The sequence below is a fragment of the Nannobrachium achirus genome (genome assembly GCF_963921795.1).
Source record: "Nannobrachium achirus genome assembly, chromosome: 6".
NCBI lineage: Eukaryota > Metazoa > Chordata > Actinopteri > Myctophiformes > Myctophidae > Nannobrachium > Nannobrachium achirus.
In genome coordinates this window covers 53,622,326-53,641,376 of record NC_137815.1, presented here as the reverse complement: position 1 = coordinate 53,641,376, position 19,051 = coordinate 53,622,326, and the positions used below count along the sequence as shown (strand labels likewise).

Sequence of the window (19,051 nt, the reverse complement as noted above, 5' to 3'; positions counted from 1 at the left end):
TATGCTTAGGGAAATTAGAAATGTTTATGGAAATAGCTGTAATTGTTTGTTTGTTTGTTGCTTTAAACTGCTGGGTGCATTCCACGTGTGTAATGAAATGGAAATAAATAAGTGTATGTGATTGATCAGCGCAACTGAAAGAGTGGATCGCGGATTGTTTTGTCGATTGTAACGCTGTGAAATTGCAATGCCGTCTTTTACACCTTTACATTTGGCAGCATTCAGCTTGTTATTTTATTTTACCGAGGTGGTCCCCGAAGGTCCGGTCCCTTGGGGCACGCATCGCTACAGACAAAATACAGCAGATCATGAATGCACATGAATGTACAATATCTCTTGGACCCCCAAACACACACACACACACACACACACACACACACACACACGCACACACACACACACACACACACACACACACACACACACACACACACACACACACACACACAGACACACACACACACACACACACACACACACACACACACACACACACACAGACACACACACCCCAATGTTGATAATGATGGTAAAGGCACTGATGATGCATTAAACACTACAATTCAGCATTTATACCATAGTCCCTCAGACCCTGTTGAAAGAGAAAGAAAAGGAAACAGATGGAACCCTATATGCATTTCTCATAGGAAGACAAAGTTAATTAAACTTTCTCTGACATACCGGTACAGGTTATACTGCACTGTACTGGAGCTCCTCAAGGCCTCATGAGCTCTGCCCATCTTTTCACATTACCGGTATATACAAACAGAAACCAACCAAGTTATTACGCTGTCTGATGATACAGCCATAATGTTTACTGACAAAGTAAGCAGAATGTTGGAGTTACTGTAAGAGGCATACAGTCACTGACAGGGGAGGTGGTGCATTGCAGCAAGTAAAGGAAGAGACATCAGATTAAGAAAATAATACCATCTGTCTGGGCCATATATATAACAGTATTTAATTGCAATATTGCAGTATGTATTATGGTTGGCTCTGTTCTGGGATCTCCCTGCCCTTCCACGCACATACAGTACATGGAATGCAGGGAGAGAAGCAAGCCAAGACACCCCTGGATAAGCAGTAACAATGACAATCAGACAAAGACATAAAAATCGAACAGACATAAAAAGGAGGAACTGGGGTGGGGAAGTGCTGTTGCAGGAATAGGCAAGATGAAGTAGTTCTAAAGATCACAACATAACATGAATGGTCAAAGACAGACAAAAGATTAGCATCCGCTGATGGGGGTGGATTTGGCAGGAATCTGCAGATGAGCTAACGAAGGTGAGGCAAGACTTGGCGTATCACGTCCTGCCAAAACTAACTTTAAGCTCTACATGAATGAGAAGAAGTGACAACATTACAACCAGAGCCTAAATACACCCTTTGGCACCATGTGCCGAACAGTTAATGTGCCATTTCACTTGAGTTGGAGTTGGACATCCCCAACTCATTTTCATCCTGCATTTAATTTAGACCATGCTCCACCTCATGCTGTAGATTGTCTAAATACGGCCCTTAGACTTGGCTGACACGTGTGACTACACACTAGCATATTACCTTCACGACATTGCTTTACTGGAGCCGATCACTGATTAGGTGAGGTGAGGTTGATACCCTGGCCTAATAAATTGCAACACTGTTTTACATTAACTCTGTGCTGCTGGAGGATGAGATATTGTCACTGCAGGCTGACATTGATGTTGTGAGCCCATGCTGGCCAGCTTTGGAACACACTGAGGAAAAGCATCCAAACATGAGGGAAAAGTGCTGCCTCACTGACTGCATTTTCAGCATTATTTATGTTAGTCAGCATTTTCCCATATGAAGATTATTAAGTCCAAATACAGTTCCACCATGACTGATGATCATTTGGAGGCCTGCTTGAGAATAGCTATGAGCAACTACTGTGCGGATTATGCAACCCTGGCTGACTCCATTCAGTGCCAGTCATCAGAATAAGGAACGGACACAGCCCAAATATATTGAAATGTGTTGTGTTGTGTGTGTATTGTGCTCTGTGTTCAGGACAATGGATAGCGCCTGTTTCAGAACCATAGACAGTGCTGTTGGATTGGTGTGTGTGTGTGTGTGTGTGTGTGTGTGTGTGTGTGTGTGTGTGTGTGTGTGTGTGTGTGTGTGTGTGTGTGTGTGTGTGTGTGTGTGTGTGTGTGTGTGTGTGTGTGTGTGTGTGTGTGTGTTGGGGTTTGGTGGGGGGGGGGTGGGGGTTGGTATTGGGACAGTGTGCTAAAGTTGCTTGTGATTGAGGGAATACTAGAGATAGGCCTACAGTACTGTAATAAGCAATAGGAGAGGTGCTGTATTCAGTTTCTTAGTCTGCTTGATTGCTTGGTATATCATGTTGAGCTGTACATTTTTAAATTAGGCCTCGTACTCAAACCAGAAATGTAAGTAGTAGTAGCAGTACTACTACTACTGCTAAATAATAAGGGAAATAATAATAATAAGGGTAATAATAATAGTAGTAGTAGTAGTAACAATGGTCTGGACGATTGGACAATTGAAGTTGTAATAGTGAAGATAAAACTATAATTGAATGGCACATTGTGGCACAGGTGTACACACTATCCTTAGCTATGTGTGCCAGCTGCACAATGCTTTGCTCTGTTAACGACACCCTAATCAGTCACCAACTATATGACTCCTTCTACCATACCATAGTGGCAACATCATTATGTTCTATAATGTACACACTCATTTTGTTGAGATCGTTATTTGTGTGTGGAGTGTTCTCAACTACACCAACTCAAAATGAATTGCACACAATTTTAGCACTTGCTTCTAACAACAAAGCAAGTGCACTTATTAGTCTAACATCGATGAAGAATTGCCATACTGTGGGAAACATGACAAGAGTGGCATCGCATCATTCATAGAGGAAATCTATGAAAAGTGTGCAGAGATGGATGTCTGTGCAATTACACCCCTTCACTGTCTCACATTCCCTCCACTTCCTTGTCAACCTCTCAGAGTCAGCTTCCTGTAAATGAAGTAGTATGTTATTATATTATATGTTAACAGCCATACCTGTCACTTGACCACCTCTTACTGTGTGACTCATATCCCCGCTTCTCCCCCTCCACTGGCATCATCATAACATGTTCCATAATGCCTGCACTGCTTGTTAGTGACGTTATTTTTGCCACCGGCAAATAAGAAAAGCACCATACAATACGCAAATCATACAGTACTAAATATCCACACGGCTATATCATCAGTGATGCTTGAGCAAGTACTCAGAGATTGAATCATTATACTACCTCACTGCAGATTTGAATGATTCTCTGATGTGTTCAGTGAAGCATCTACACATAACAAGGTGATCACTGAAAAGTGTTGACAGTTTCATCCTGAATATACTATACAGAAGACGACATGGTCCATATTGTCCATAACTATGTTGTGTTAACCTCTTCATCATCCTCTCCAGCACAAAATGTACTCTGGTATTACAACAAAGTATATGCAAGCCTTCTCAACATGTCTCTCTAAAAACTGTCAGTAATGGTAAGACACATTTAATCCCAAGCATACAGCAACCTTAATTAAAGACGAGAGCTCATTATTTATCTGCTTGGAGAGCACTGATTCTAATATTCTAAGCATAGCAGCATCACCTTTATGTCTGCATGAAACTTGGCCATTGGAATAAAGGACAGTGACAATTTAGTGGTATAGAATATTTTTCAGTCTGGTCTAGTGCGAAATTGTGCTCATTAACTGGAGCAACATTCACATATCGAGGAAATGCCATTCTGAATACCGACTGAACGAAAGTAAAATCCTATTCACTAAAAATATGGTAGTGAAGTCAAGGTTTCAGTTTGCCTTTGTAGGAAAACATTTATTTTTTCAGTGTATGAATTAGCTTTCAGTTCTTGGCAGATCACCCAACTAGAGGATGAAGACCTGTCATATACAGTCTCCAATGATTCAGTTATTGCTTCCCTTGAAGTTTTTCTCAAGGTAAGAGGTGACTATACTGTGAACTATCAAGATGGATGATATGGAAAATATGATTGCATAGACCGGATTTATGAAAGAACTGACAGGCAAATTTGAGTCACAATATTAAACTTAAGCTTATTCCAATTCTTTTATAGGATTATGCGATATGGGCAATACTTATAACGGTAGTCAATTTGTCTATAATGCTTTCTAGCAGTAGTGGTAATAATACTGATAACAGCTACAGACCGAAAGTGTTTTTTTATTTGTGTTGTTTTTATATACAATTCAATATTTCCTAAGCATCGATGTGCTCAAATCTAGCATAATCTCTTTGAAGGCCAATGTGTCATACCACATGACAATGGGATTAACATAAACTACAGCATACCCCTAACACAGAATGGTTAAAGTGCAAGGATTAGCCTATGTATAGTCCCAAAATATGACTGACACATATTTAGTCTTTGTGATTTACCCTGAGATTATCATAGCCTGAATACGGATATGCTTGATTTACACTCCATGGTACGATGATGTCAAGCACCGATTCTATTTTCGGCAAGCGACACCATTGTATAACAAATTATAAATCAGGGTTAGAAGATAACATTTTTATGAAAACGAGATAAAATAAAATAATACATCCACAGAGCTCTTGCTTACCGCTGTAAGCTGTGAGACACCATTATGCATTTTCAATGGGTGCACGCCCGGTGCAGCACATACTTTTTTCATTTATTACCGGAAATATATTCTTTGAATGCAGCCATCACATTACAGACTACATGATTGCTGCCTAACAGAGGTAACAAGGAAATATCGAACCTTATGCAGCAGAAGTGTTGTAAAAGTGCAACACCTAGTGACTGAATGTTGACTATTTTTGGGCGCACAACACCGACACACAACTAAGTATAAATCAGTCTATTGCATGCAGTGTGGTTTAAACACTCAATGATAGCATTGGATTCTAAGCAGAGGGCGGTATAGAGGGGATGAGCAATGTACTGTCAGACTCCAGCTTTAGGTTGACAGATGTTATTTGTGACCTCTGCTATACGTTTTACAGTATTTCTAGGAAGGCTGTGTAGTGCTAAAATAGATGGAACTCATTTCCTGATCTCTTACTGTAGGAGGGACATGGCGGAATAGATCTAGACACTCTGTGTGTGTGTGTGTGTGTGTGTGTGTGTGTGCTTGTATAATCACGCTGACATAAAACAAGCTGTGTCTGTCATTCTTTTTCACATTTTGAACACTAAGCTTAATTTGCATTTTTATTTTTATTTTATTTTTTGCGTGTCAACAAGGCCATGTCAGGAAACGGAAGAAGTGACCTTTGGTCCTTCCCTCAATCCAAATAAAGGATAATGAATGTCAGCCTAACAGAATAATCTCTGGATGATTCACGGTCTGCTGACCAACATGTACAGCACTGCCTGCCCTATTTAGAAGTATGGAGTCAAAATCCCTAAAACTCAGTTATTTCTAAATATGTGCCTTGGTTTTTGGTGCATCTGATATCCAACATCTGACACCACAAACATTTGGTGTCAGATTAATGCAGTCAAAGCCATATTGCAGATACAGTACACTACGTATCATTTGAATGATAATTACCTGGCAATTATTGTGCAACAGTTAATCAAACTAATTTATATAACTTATACATTTAATAAAATAATAGATTTGTTTGTTGTTGTTTTCTTTTTCTTTTTTTGGTGGGGGTAGACGTTTTTGTTTTTCAAAAACAGCAAAAATAGCAGATCTACAAGCTCTAAAAGCATTGTGATGGGAGGCGTTGTGAGCTTGTAGATCAGGTATTTGTTTTTATAAAACGTCGTAAGTGGTTAATCAGACAATTTAGTCAATTCAAAAAAAAAAGTTCATTCAGTGATTAGGGATGGGGCGATATGAACATTCCTTATCACGATTATTGTGACAAAATAAATCACTATTTACAATATTACCACGATAATCCAAATCCATTATCCTGGGGCGGAACATTTGCCAAACAATAGCCGATCTACAAGCTTGTAGATCGGCAATTTTTTGGCAAAGACATTTGATAGAGAGTGAAAAAAAGACTATCAAGTACATATATTATAAGTACCTTTTACCGTGGTACTGGATATGCAGCTCGGCAAATAAAAGGTGAATTGATCCCAGTGCATGACGGAGGACGATATCACGATAAATTACATCTCCACAATACGATTATCGTGAGTGTTTTTTATCACGATAAACGATAATATCGCGTATCGTCCCATCCCTATCAGTGATATATAAAAAGAAAAAAGGATTATTATTATTATTGCTACACTCCTACAGCATGGCAAGGAAATGGGGCATACAGTGTCAAATGAGTTGCTTATCTACAATGTGAACGCATCCTTTAACTGCCATTTTCCATCCTTTCCGTGTTACCATTACATGATGGAGGACTTCTCAGTTCCCTGCGGAATGTAGCCCAGTGTTCATTGAGCTGTGACCAGGGCTAATGTGAGCTTTCTGTTACATTCCACTCCCTTTGGAAAAGGCGCTCTGTCACATGAGGAAATGACACAACTGAGAGGATCCTTATATCAAGCTGTTGATATAATCAAGAAACAATCCAATACAGCTGTTATGGTCACATTATTTCTGCTGCCAGTTGCAGCACCAAGACCATACATTACATTAAAAAAAAAAAAAAGAAAAGAAAAAAAACATAACACATCAAGTTACATCGATGAGTAGTGAAATAAAGGAATTATGAGTCAAATTGACCATGACCTGTAAGGGCAAGAAGGGTGGAATGCAGTTTTAGCTCAGTTGCACTGCCATCACTGTATGTTTGAACAGCAACATCTGTCACTGCCAACATCTTCACACGACAAGCATAATATAGTAAATGGAACAGGTTCTCAACACCAAGCCTAGGGAACAAAATAATCATTCTAGCTGTGTAATCAGGGATTTACTTGAAGGCAATTAATCACCCTGCAGAAAAGTAAACTAGCATTAGCATGGGTCCTCAGGATAGAAGTTCAGAACCTCTGTAATAGTAGTAAGGAGTAAAGTGTGTACACAGCAGAATCCAGTGTGAACTCTGAGGAGGGAAATAGTCTGACACTCTGTAGACCTCCTCGCCCACAGCTCTCTTCAAACGTATTACCTTCATGTTCCCTCCTCCATCACCATCAGCTCCACATTCACCCAGTTAAGTTATATTACAGTCCATTGGGTGTGTTCCAATACAATCGTGATCCACAATCGAGGGCTCACAGTGCATGTGTGTCAGAACCAAAGACATCGCACAAGCTTTCCTTTTCAGTATTCCCACCACATATTCATCACTTTAATTACAGTCTGAATATGCAGAATTTCAAACTAACGAACAGTCTAACAAAAAGGAGGATGAATGAGTTTCGCACAGGGTTGCATGATGCCGACAATCTTGAATTTTGTTCCAACCGTTATCTCACATAAAAAGATCATAAAAAATGTAAACGTTGTGTCAAAGACTTGTTGCTTGATGACCCAAATTAAAGATCTAAGGTCTAAAGAACGAGGTGCCTTGAAATCCCACACTGGTAAAATCTAATTTGCTCTCTGAGTATGCGATGCTGTCAATACGCTTGAACATCAAGGAGAGTAAGCTCAGGTCAATCAGCAACACAGTTAATGATGTTTAGCACAAACAAAATGCACATCAAACAAGCCCTGAAATGCTCAAATCACTAAACATCTTCAATACCAGATTAAAGCCACTCCATTACTTGATGAGTGGTGTTCTGAATATCAACTTAGCATTTTGCTGAAGGTTATTGACTCATTAACAAATAACATCTCTGTTTCAACTCATCTTATTTTATCTTAAAACTAGTCCTTTATCTTGTGCTTGTTGTGACTCAGGTAAACTGTAGTTTTACAATTTACAGCATTACCCAACATTGCATGACCAATCATGGCGACACTACCCTTTGCCCCTCTCTGATTGGCTACGGGCATAAATCTGATTGACACACACACACACACACACACACACACACACACACACACACACACACACACAGACAAACAGAGATTTGGCTAAGATTATAGATGAAATTGATAGATTGGCTTAAGGGAGGACCGCTCGGTGGGCGGACCACAAAATATGTCAGTCATTTCTTTGTATATTTAGGTTATGTGTCATATCTGCCGTGTGCAACTTCAAAACCTACAAGCCAAACTAGAAATGTAATTGTCAACTACAAAAACAATCAAATCGTCAAAACAATTAATCGTCATGTAAAAATGCTCATGTCACTATGACTCATTCATCATAACCATATAGGGAGTTCCCAAGGCAGCTACGCACAAATGGATGGATTGTGTTGTCTAACCTCAATGTGGTTGTTATGGCAATGGCACCAGGCGCAAACAAATCAGTCAGCTCTATATATGGGAACAAAAGGGGGCATGCCCATATGTGGGCATTTACGGATGACACCAGCGATCTGGTGATATAGGTCAGATCAACGGTGAAGCGTAGGGTGGGGCCTGCACAGCGGCCATAAGCTCTAGCTCTATAAAACTGTAAGACTCAGGAACAGCCCTGCATGGCGCCTGAGGAAAGTAACTGGCTGTTTTTTATGGGTGGCCACTGGGCCCTGAAAATCAAAGTACACATACAGAATGTAGTTCCCATACAGAATCTTTCCAGACTCTCACGCCTATTATCTAGTCGGCGACCTGGCCAACTCGGGAACGATGTAAATACAGAATGAATGCCCCGCCCTTTAATGCAATCCCCATTATACCTGTTTTCATAGGACCCGTGTTGACCATCTGTTTGACTGTCCATGTATGCCCATATATGGAGATATCTGTCTGACTGCGTCCAAGTTATGCCCATATATGGAGATCTCTGTATCTGCCTGACAGTCGGCCGAGCGTCTAGTCGAGGACCGGCCCCCGGGAATTATGTAAATACGTAATGAATGCCCCACCCTTTAATGCAAACTCCATTATACCTGTTGTCATAACCTGTTTTGACCATCTGTTTGCCTGTGTCCATTTATGCCCATATATGTAGATATCTGTATCTGTCTGCCTGCGTCCATTTATGCCCATATGGGGATCTCTGCAGACACAGTGCCGGTTCTGGAAAACACTAATGTCAGACATTAGCTCCGCATACGGAGATTCCGGACCTTTCGCGCTGGTTCCGGATAACCGCATATCAGGTCAGGTCGAGGCCGGGCACTGCACTCCCTGCTGCGGCGGGGAACGCGCGTGCCGAATTCTGTGTAATGCAAACCCCATTATACCTGTTGTCATAGGATCCATTTTGACCATCTGTTTGCCTGAGTCCATTTATGCCCATATATGGATATATCTGTTTCTGTCTGTCTGCGTCCATTTTATGCCCATATATGGAGATCTCTGCAGACACAGTGCCGATTCCGGAAGACCCTGATGTCAGACAACAGCTCTGCATACGGAGAATCCAAACTTTTTGCGCTGGGTTCCGAAAAATCGCGTATCGGGTCGGGTCGAGGCCGGGCACTGCACTACCTGCTGCGGCAGGGAACATGCGCGCTGAATTTGAAGCTGGTGGGACGAACGGTTCTCAAGATACGCGGATTACATACATACATACATATATATACAATACATACATACACACTCTCAGAGATTTTTTGTTGACTCATGTGGCGTATATGTGATGTCAGAGCCTTTTATGAAGTGATGTCACAATGAGTCAGCGCTTGCTCCGGTACGGCCCGATGTCAGTCATCTCCGCATACGGAGATTCCAAACCTTTCGTGCCGGATCCGAAAAACTGTGTATCGGGTCGGGTCGAGGCCTAGCTAAGAACGTAGGCAAAGGTCTGAGCTATCTGCGTGCGAAATTTGGAGTCTGTAGCACCAACCATGTGCTGTCAGGGCTCTTTCATGTGATTCGGGCCGATTCGGATTCGCGTCCATTGACTTCAATTAGTAGTCAGGACTCCGCATATGGAGATTTCGAACCTTTCACGTTGGTTCCGGAAAACCGCATATCGGGTCGGGTTGAGGCATAGCTAAGAACGTAGGCAAAGGTCTGAGCTATCTGCGTGCGAAATTTGGAGTCTGTAGAACCAACCATGTGCTGTCAGGGCTCTTTCGTGCAATTCGGCCTCGGCTTCAATTAGTAGTCACGATTGCATGAACCCTTAACTGTGTAGACTATTTTGGTAACATGCACTGACAAAAGCGTTTCTTCCCCGAGAAGAGCTGAACTGGAAAACTATCCAGGAGTACCTATTTGGTTGTATCCACCCTGAGGTAATCTGGAATTATACTGCTTAATTCTCCAAGATGAGGATAGAGAGAAGGGCTAACGGATGCAGAGGTATCTGCTGGTATAGCAGAAACAGCGATCCAGGCCCCGGTAGTAGTGGTGGTGAAGTAGAGGTGAGAGATGGCGAGAGAGATATCACGGTAGAAGAGGCTGAACTCCCTTCTGTGGAATAACTGGATTCCACAAAACTGCTAGGAGTAGCTGATTCTTGTAGTGTGGCTACACCTGCTGAGTGACCATCCTCATTAGGGTTTTTTTTTATTCAGCCTCTTTTTGTTATTTTATAATTTCTTTCAATTTCTTTCATGCAATAAAGGACTTTAGCCTTATTTGTTATGTCCTCGTACTTACCCATCCCATATTAGCTTTTTGTGTCGTCGGTAAGGTAAATCATTTCTTATGTCCATCTCCACAGAGAAATACAATACTTAAACTAGGATTGTGCCAATTAAAATAAACATAACCAGGCCGGAAATACTGTATTTGACCACTTTGTGATGCGATGATACTTGTTAACTTTTTCATTATGTTACGTAATTTGTGTTCATCACCTCTATGAAGCGTCTGTTTGCTGGTGGTTGCCATTCAAGGTGATTGATGGTTCATCTTCCTTTTACCCGAATTGATGGAAAGACTCAGTGGCTTTCAGTTAACCTAAATTTATCTCACGTAAATGTCATTCTCAGATCTGAATCTGGGGTGTGTAAACATAATATGCTCCGTCTCTCCTCAATAAAATACGTCAATAGTAGCCTTTGGTATCCATGTCCCCTACTAGCCTTGGAAAGGAGCAATTTCATACATTTAACTTGATTTAAACATTGGCATATGTTCTCAATTGCTGGTTTCAAGTTTTCTTCAATACTGTTGGGGCTACTGCCTTAAACCTGTAATGTTGCTGTTAGTAGGAAACAACACTTATAACAGCATCAAATGCCCAACCAAGGCAAGAAGAGCTCCCTTTGCCAGCACAGACTATTTAAATTAATGAACTGGTTAGGGAACACCAAACATCTTTGTAAAATTACCATATGTAAAATATGGGCAGTATAAAAGCTTGGTTGCACAGTCAAGTTTTGTTTGTTTGCCAGTAAAGAAAAAAAAAAGTTAAAGCTAAAATAATTTTAATAAATATTTTAAATTTAATCTTTGTATATTAGTATATTATAGGCTACAATATAACTAGCACATCTGCAGTGGTTGGATGTGGTCTCTCTACACTTCCAAATTTCAACACAGACTGGTTGACAATATCAATACATTATTCGAAGCAGACTGCACCTGATTGGATACTATATAATACTCTATCTAGTTTTTATTTGTTGACAACATTGTCAATATATTTAGATTTAGTTTAGTCATCATGTTTTAGTTTTTATTTCATTTTAATTTTGTTTCTTCAGTGAAAAAAGGTAGTCGACATAGTTTTTATCGATGAAATGAACACAGGTTTGGGGATCTTGCGACTACCTCTCTCCACCAGGAGAGGGAAAAAACTGACATCAAGGTCACATGAACATGGTGGGTGTGGCCGCCAGTAATTACATTCAATATCAATGAACATTAGCATTTGATATTTGAACACTTGAGGTGCCTGCTGGCCTAGTGGTCCAGGCGCATACGATATAGGCTCTGATGGCTGACAGCTTGTCGCGGGTTCGAGTCCCGATCCCGACGACCTTTGCTGCGTGTCACTCCCCATCTCTCTCCCCATTTCCTGTCAGTCTGTCCTATCTATAAAGGCATAAACAAAATAAAGTCCCAAAAACAAATCTTTAAAAAAAAAAGAAATTTAAACACTTGACTGAATTCTTATTCAGTTGTTAACTGTCAACCGTCTGTCATTAGGAAAATTAAACACAATGACTGTGACTGTTGTAAATGTAATAGTGTGTCTGTTATATAAAATTCATTTTCATTCATATCAGTGGGGTGCCAGTCACACATCTCCTTGCAACCATTTATTTGATATACAGCCATAGCACCTTCAATGCCATTTTGTCGAGGGATTCATCTCCACTGCATTCTAATTTGTCGTGCTCTGTGTGTACTCAACCAATAATGAATTCCTGTGACTCGGGGCAGCTCTTGTCATATAGTATCAAATCCCTTTGAAATTTCTAGCAGAAAATGTATATTCATTAAAACATCTCCACTTTTTCACAAGATTCACACGCAATAAGTTCTCTGTATGTGACGGCATTGCATTCGTAGCAGCACTAAACATGTGTAAAATTCCTTTAATGAGCGCATAATATGTCATCACAATTGCCAGCTGTGACTACAATTAGCCTGCACCAACTGCAACACACCTGTCAGAAGCATGATGTTGCATAATTTGCATGATGTTGATTATTGGTATCATTGTAATGTTGTAAGAAAAAAACAAAACTCAACTTGTGTGTTCGTACAAACACAGGATTTGGGATTTGGGACAACTGCTGTCACTGTCCCTGTTACAAAGGATATGACATCTGGCGTGAGATCACCACCTAATCCCACGCAACGCCATGCAGCGTGACGTCACAGGCATTGACACTAAGGCTTGCCCACCTGCCCCCGGCAGGTAAATAAAACGTCAGGGCAGGTGAAGTTGGCTTTCAGGTTGCCCGACAGGGCAAGTGCTCATTTGAGAGGGGACACAAATGTCTATAAACACAACACGAGATATCTGTCTAAACACCTGAACGTGGCCAGTGCGCTGTGTCTTCTGGTCTGTGGAATGTAAAATAAGAGCACTATTTACCTATAATGTGCTGTTTTTACTGTTGCTACATTTAAAAATATAAAATAACAAGTGTGAAACCATAGACATATCCAATCATAGCTAAAGTATTTGGTATTTGGATTTTGAGGTATTGAGGTATGACATTTTATCGCACAGCCCCAGAAAGTAAAGAAATAAGTGTTAAATTGAGTGGTAATTAAAATCGTACCTATCATTTTATAATGGACGATTTACTTTTCGGGCAAGTGCCTCTGAGACCTTAGTGTCAACCCCTGCGTCACATCTTTATAGCGACCGCAGGTCTCAGTTAACTATGAAAACTATCACATTGTGTCCGTATATCCGTAGATACGTAACACCTCAATGTAAATAGCTGCTGACCTGTTGTGACATCACATCGTTGTGACATCACATTGTGACATCACATTCCGTCCTTGTCCCTTGTATTCCCATTGTATGCCCATATATGGAGATCCCTGATCTCCATATATGTCTATAGCTAACCTACTGTATGTCAGATTGTTGTGACATCACATTGTGACATCACATTCCGTCCTTGGCCCTTGTATGCCCATATATGGATCGAGATCCCTGATGTCATCAATATTAAGCCCATAGCTTGGATAGCTTGGAATGCCCATATATGGACATATTGTGCGAGTCTCGTGTGGTCTATAACATAAGACATCTATGATGTCAGACGTCAGTCATATCCATATTTGGGAAAATATTTTGTCCACATTTGGTCCAACGTAAACAACCAACTGCAACTTGAATCCAAGCCCCCAGAACGGCTTGTAAATATTGAAGCAGCCGCCCTACTGGCCAAAGCTGGAATTTCAGGCGGGGTGAAACATACATGCACGAGCATAAGAGCGCGGCGCTGGGGTCTACAATAGGGTTCAATGGACGTCGACGTCGTTCGTGACGTCATTCGTGACGTTTGGCTCCACTGCGTAGTGGAGCCATTCCCCAGAATGCACCTGGATTAGCTACATGCTAGCACGTAGCCGTTGCTTCAAAACGCCACTGAGCACTTGCATTGAAATGATAGTGGGGGCGGGGCCCGTCCGCTCTCTATTTTATATATACTCTATGCTTGAATCCCACTTGCAAATGAATTCCGTCCTGTGCGAATTCCGTCTTGCTTTTTGCCTTTAGGCGTCTTAGTGGTTTATCAGTATGTACACCAGTATGCAGAGGTGTGCTGTGGATCTTTTAGCTAGTGAAGCGGTCGCACGCACAAGCACGCAGATTGGAATAACATCTTTAATATGTAGGCCTATTTATTAACCTAGAATAGGCCTATACTGTACAATTGTATTCTATATTTACTTGCATAATGAGAAAACTTTAATGTTGTCATAATTATGCATTTACCAGCACTAGCAGCCACCACTCTGTAATTTAATTAGTTCATGAATCCATCAGCCACTGTTATCCAACTCAGAACTTCTCACACCTACTAGGCTACTTAGCAGATCGCACAATGGATGGGCCATTTATATGCATCAACCAGGTCGGTCATTGCTGTTAATTCAAGCTGTGACACTCAGTGTCGATCGGCAGGTTTTGTTAGTGAGTTGCGAAAACAGCCAATGATGCATGTGCGGGCGTGCAGCTTCAAGGCTAGTGGAGCGCCACTCCACATATAGCTCCACCATCAGCTCACCCCTGTCAGTGTGTACAGTACAATGTACTGTACATACTGAACCCTTAACCACAGATAGAACTACAGAGAGAGCTCTAGTATCAACAGAGAACAGATGTAACTGAATAGCGAAAGTAGCTATAGGATCCTCGTCATGTACTTACAGTAAGCCTTTCACAGAGTCTGTACAATGGAGAAGCCTTGAACTCCATAACAGGTGTGCCAAACCCACCAACCAGAGGACAACTTGAAACCATTATCTTATTCTTCTATCATTATTATATTCTGCACGCTATCTTTTTTTAAACAAGCATTCACAACCCCAAGGCCCACGGGAAGTCATTTACAGCATGGACGTTTTGTTGCTGTTATTATCGGGTTTCCACAGTAAATTATTTACTTAAGTGTAACACAATCATGAACTACACTTTCCCTTCCCCTCTTGTCTCCTCTCCACATGCTGTGTACAGCGTGGAGACAAATCAAAAAGCCAAATGGCGCACACACAGTGGCCACGACACATGCCGCCAGCCAGCAGGGTATATAGACAGATTTCTTGTTTACCAACATTGAGACTGCACCTGCCTGTTTCATATAATCATTCAGTTCCCACCCAGCACCCCTACTTCCCGCGGTAATTACCCCAACCAGTGCTTAAAGGGCCACTTCACCTCTGGGACAACTATAGATCTTATTTTATTGTTGTTTGGGACACAATCAACACAAGTTACACAACACGAGTTATTTTTTGTATTCAATCTGTGTTTTGAGATATTTTAGTATTTCAGCTGTGCTAGTGATGCATTTTGCATCATATGATGCATTTTGCATCATCATGCTGCATGCATCATATGATGCAAAACGCATCACTAGCACAGCTGAAATACTAAAATATCTCAAAACACAGATTGAACACAAAGAATAACTCAGGATTGTGTTGATTGTGTCCCAAACAACAATAAAATAAGATCTGGTTGTACCAGAGGTGAAGTGGCCCTTTAACAGCATTCTTCATTACAGCACTTTTTTTCTTTTCTTTTTCAAATGTCTGGTGACCCTACAGTCCGCCATATCTGGGTATTGTTTACAATTGCCAGCTGAAATATCTTTGTCTGTGCAGCCCAATTGTTTATTAAAGTGAGCAAAGAGACCAGGGAGGCTGGAATTACTCCAATAATAGATGAGATTAGTTACTCATGTTAGTAACATTATTACAGTATAACTCTAGTACTGACCAGCTGATTTACAAGTGGATACTGTACTAAATGGTAAATGGTTAATTCATATTGTACCCATATGCATGGCAAAATAATGTTTAATAACTTTATAAATAAATAGGTACAACCTTACAAACCAATCATACACTAGCCTACTCACCACATAAAGCCACTAATAATCTTGAAATCACTTATCTCTTGTTCTTACTTTACCGTGTGCCCTTTCAGGACATTTTCAGGAAAGCAAATGAAATATCACACCTAGTGTGAAGAGTGGTGCTATTTTTTAGTTTATTTCATTAAGCGTCACACAAAGCTTGGCCAATGTGACCCTGGGTGTACAACACATTTTGAGCGCTTTGATCCAAAATGTAGGCCAGATGTAGGCCACGCTTCAGAGCCCGGACAACAAACTTTTTTGGGGCCCGGATAAGTTTTTTTAAGGCACAAAGGCAAAGTGCAGGGGCAATGAAGGCCATTAAATCAAACAATTATTAACTCATGATTGCAACCCCCGATAGTCCCTAGAAAATCCCTATGTAGCTCATTGCCTGTCTTCTCTTACCTTTTAACAGAAAATCAATGACCATACATGAAGATAGTTAGCATTTGTATTTAGTTTTTTTTAGAACTTTGATTTTATTGTGTTTTTTTCTAGATAGATATCCTTTTGCACTTGTTATATTGCTGTTGATGTACTGACATATTATCTTGTGATGTTTTGTATCTGCTTATTGTAAATCGCTTTGGATTAAAAGCGTCTGCTAAACTGTAAACTGTAAACTGTAAACTGTAAACGTGGGTGCGAGAGTATCCATCGTGCACGATCAGACCCCAACCATGCATCGTGCGTGTTTACGTTGTCCACAGCTTCAAATAAAATAAAAAAGTGTGAAAAACTGACAATCCGTTCAGGAACTGGCTCCTGTGTTGTATAAACAGTGTGTGAACCATCCCATGGCTCGGAGGGAGGAAATCTGCTTCCGGTTGCCGGTTGCCATGGTAATAGTGCAGCGATCAAATGTGTCCGTGAAGAAACCGCTCCGAGAGGTTAAGTTCCACTTTTTTAGTTCCGGGGGCGATAAAGAATATATTATGTTTTAATTAAAGCTTCGGGTTTATCGGGCCTGGCAGGGAGCTACATAGACAGGGTTTGGCAGTGAGTTAAAGGAGCTATAGTCAACTTTTTCATTGTAGGGCCGACACTTTGTTTACATCCTAGTCTATAGACTACAATGTAAACAAAGTGTCGGTCTGACAATGGCCAAAATGATTATTTTATCATTATTTTACGCTTTTTGTGGTAATTTTGGAATAGAAACATAATGAAGCTTATTTTTTTATAAAATATTTTCGAAACATTATTTTTATTTTAGCATCCGTTTTTCAAGAAAAAGTTGACTATAGCTCATTTAAGTCCACAGCAATAACACATTTAATGATAATAAAAAATTATAAACGGTAATATCACGACAACAATTCCACCATACAATATTTATAACAATATTAAAAATTATTATAAAATATGTTCCAAAAGTTATGCATGTGGCTTATTTCCGTTGAGATCCTTCTCTTTAACTCAGTTAACATTGAATGACAGACTATTTTCTTTCTCTGTTGTATTGTGTTATCATAAAACTTGAAAAAACAAACTAAATTTTATTTGTTTCATTTAACTGAGCAGCTGACATATGTATACACTTACAGCAGCTATCACACTGTTTCACCTTTCTCTCTCACTCACTCTGACGGTCGACAGCGTTGTTTGGCTTCTACACAGCATTTTATTCTGGCGCGTGGTTCATGCAGGCTGAGATCAAATCAAACCTGGTTATGTGCGTAGCGTTTCACTTGATGTCTAACAAGAATGCATAATCTCAACTACTGACACTGATGTCTAAAACTATAGGAGGAAAATTGTGGAAAGAGCTGGGGCAGTGCAGGCAGGGCACCAAGGCCACTGTGTGACATATAAAAAGAATATTTAGTTAATTTGAATATAAACAATTTGGATCTATTGGTAGAAAAGTGTTTAGCTTGAACCGTTCAATGGAGTTCAAAGGACAGGTGGCACCATCTTGAGAGGTTTTTGCTGTTACTTTCAATGGACGTCACGTTCTCTTTCTAGATTTGTGGCAATAAATGTGTACTGTTTATTATGTACTGTATGAATATTTGTTGTTTAAAACAGACGTCTGTAGGAGTGTCATAATTCTCTCAAAAGCTCTTGTTCAGATCCGAACAGCACATGGTTGCCACTAGGCTAGTAAGACACCTCAGGGCGACACATTCTTGGCCATCTGGCCAGTGATGTATATCGGACCAGTTACCCATATATGGAGACCCCTGGTACTACTACCCGTATATGGAGATCCCTATCTGAATCAGCCACACAGATATGGGCCATGGCTTGGCCATCTGGCCAGTGATGTAGCCTATATCGATGACTTCAGGGATCTTCATATCTGGGCATAAAAGGGATTCTGGGGAATACCCATATATGGACTTTTACATAGGTGATGTCACACTGATGTGTCAAGGGAACCACCGTGTCAGGCGTGACCTTCAGAGATACACGGATAAGTGGACAAGATGTGCCGGATGTGTCATCACAGTGACATCAGAGCATGATGTCAGAGCAGCAAACCCATAGACCGTAAAAATGTGTACAAACACGGAAACAAGCTGTGACATTTCTCATGGTAAACTGCGACCTTCATCGCAACAACTGGGTTAAAAAACTGAATTTGAGCATTCTGTAGCAGGACAGAACATTATCATGTCTTTAATTGTTCAACATCCCTGTCAAGCTGCAGTGCTAAGCTATAGATTGTATGAAACGTTAAAGTGTAAGTAAAACCCCCATGACATCAATATCGTGTTAAGATTCACATGTGACTGGAGTCACCATGAACATATATGGCACCTGCCACGTGCACAGGAGATTAACTCACTGCACTTGCATGACAAGTCCTATAGTGGATCAAAGATAAATGTTATCACAAATGACAGATGTTGTGGCGTTGGGGAAGAGTCGTTCCATAGGAGGACCCATTCACTGAAACCTGACTAAAGCCTGATGGGTGCTTCATAATACACCAGAGCATCGCACCGAAAATAGCCAATCTGCAAGCTCACAACGTGTTGCAGCGGGACACATTATGAGCT

General features: G+C 40.7%; 1 protein-coding gene across 1 annotated transcript in view; it reads right to left on the bottom strand.

The window, feature by feature from the left end:
• Positions 1-19,051, bottom strand: part of igsf21a (immunoglobin superfamily, member 21a) — a gene marked incomplete at both ends in the record, with an annotated part of 328,063 nt that overhangs the window by 296,580 nt on the left and 12,432 nt on the right. The gene's annotated exons all lie outside the window — the stretch shown is intronic.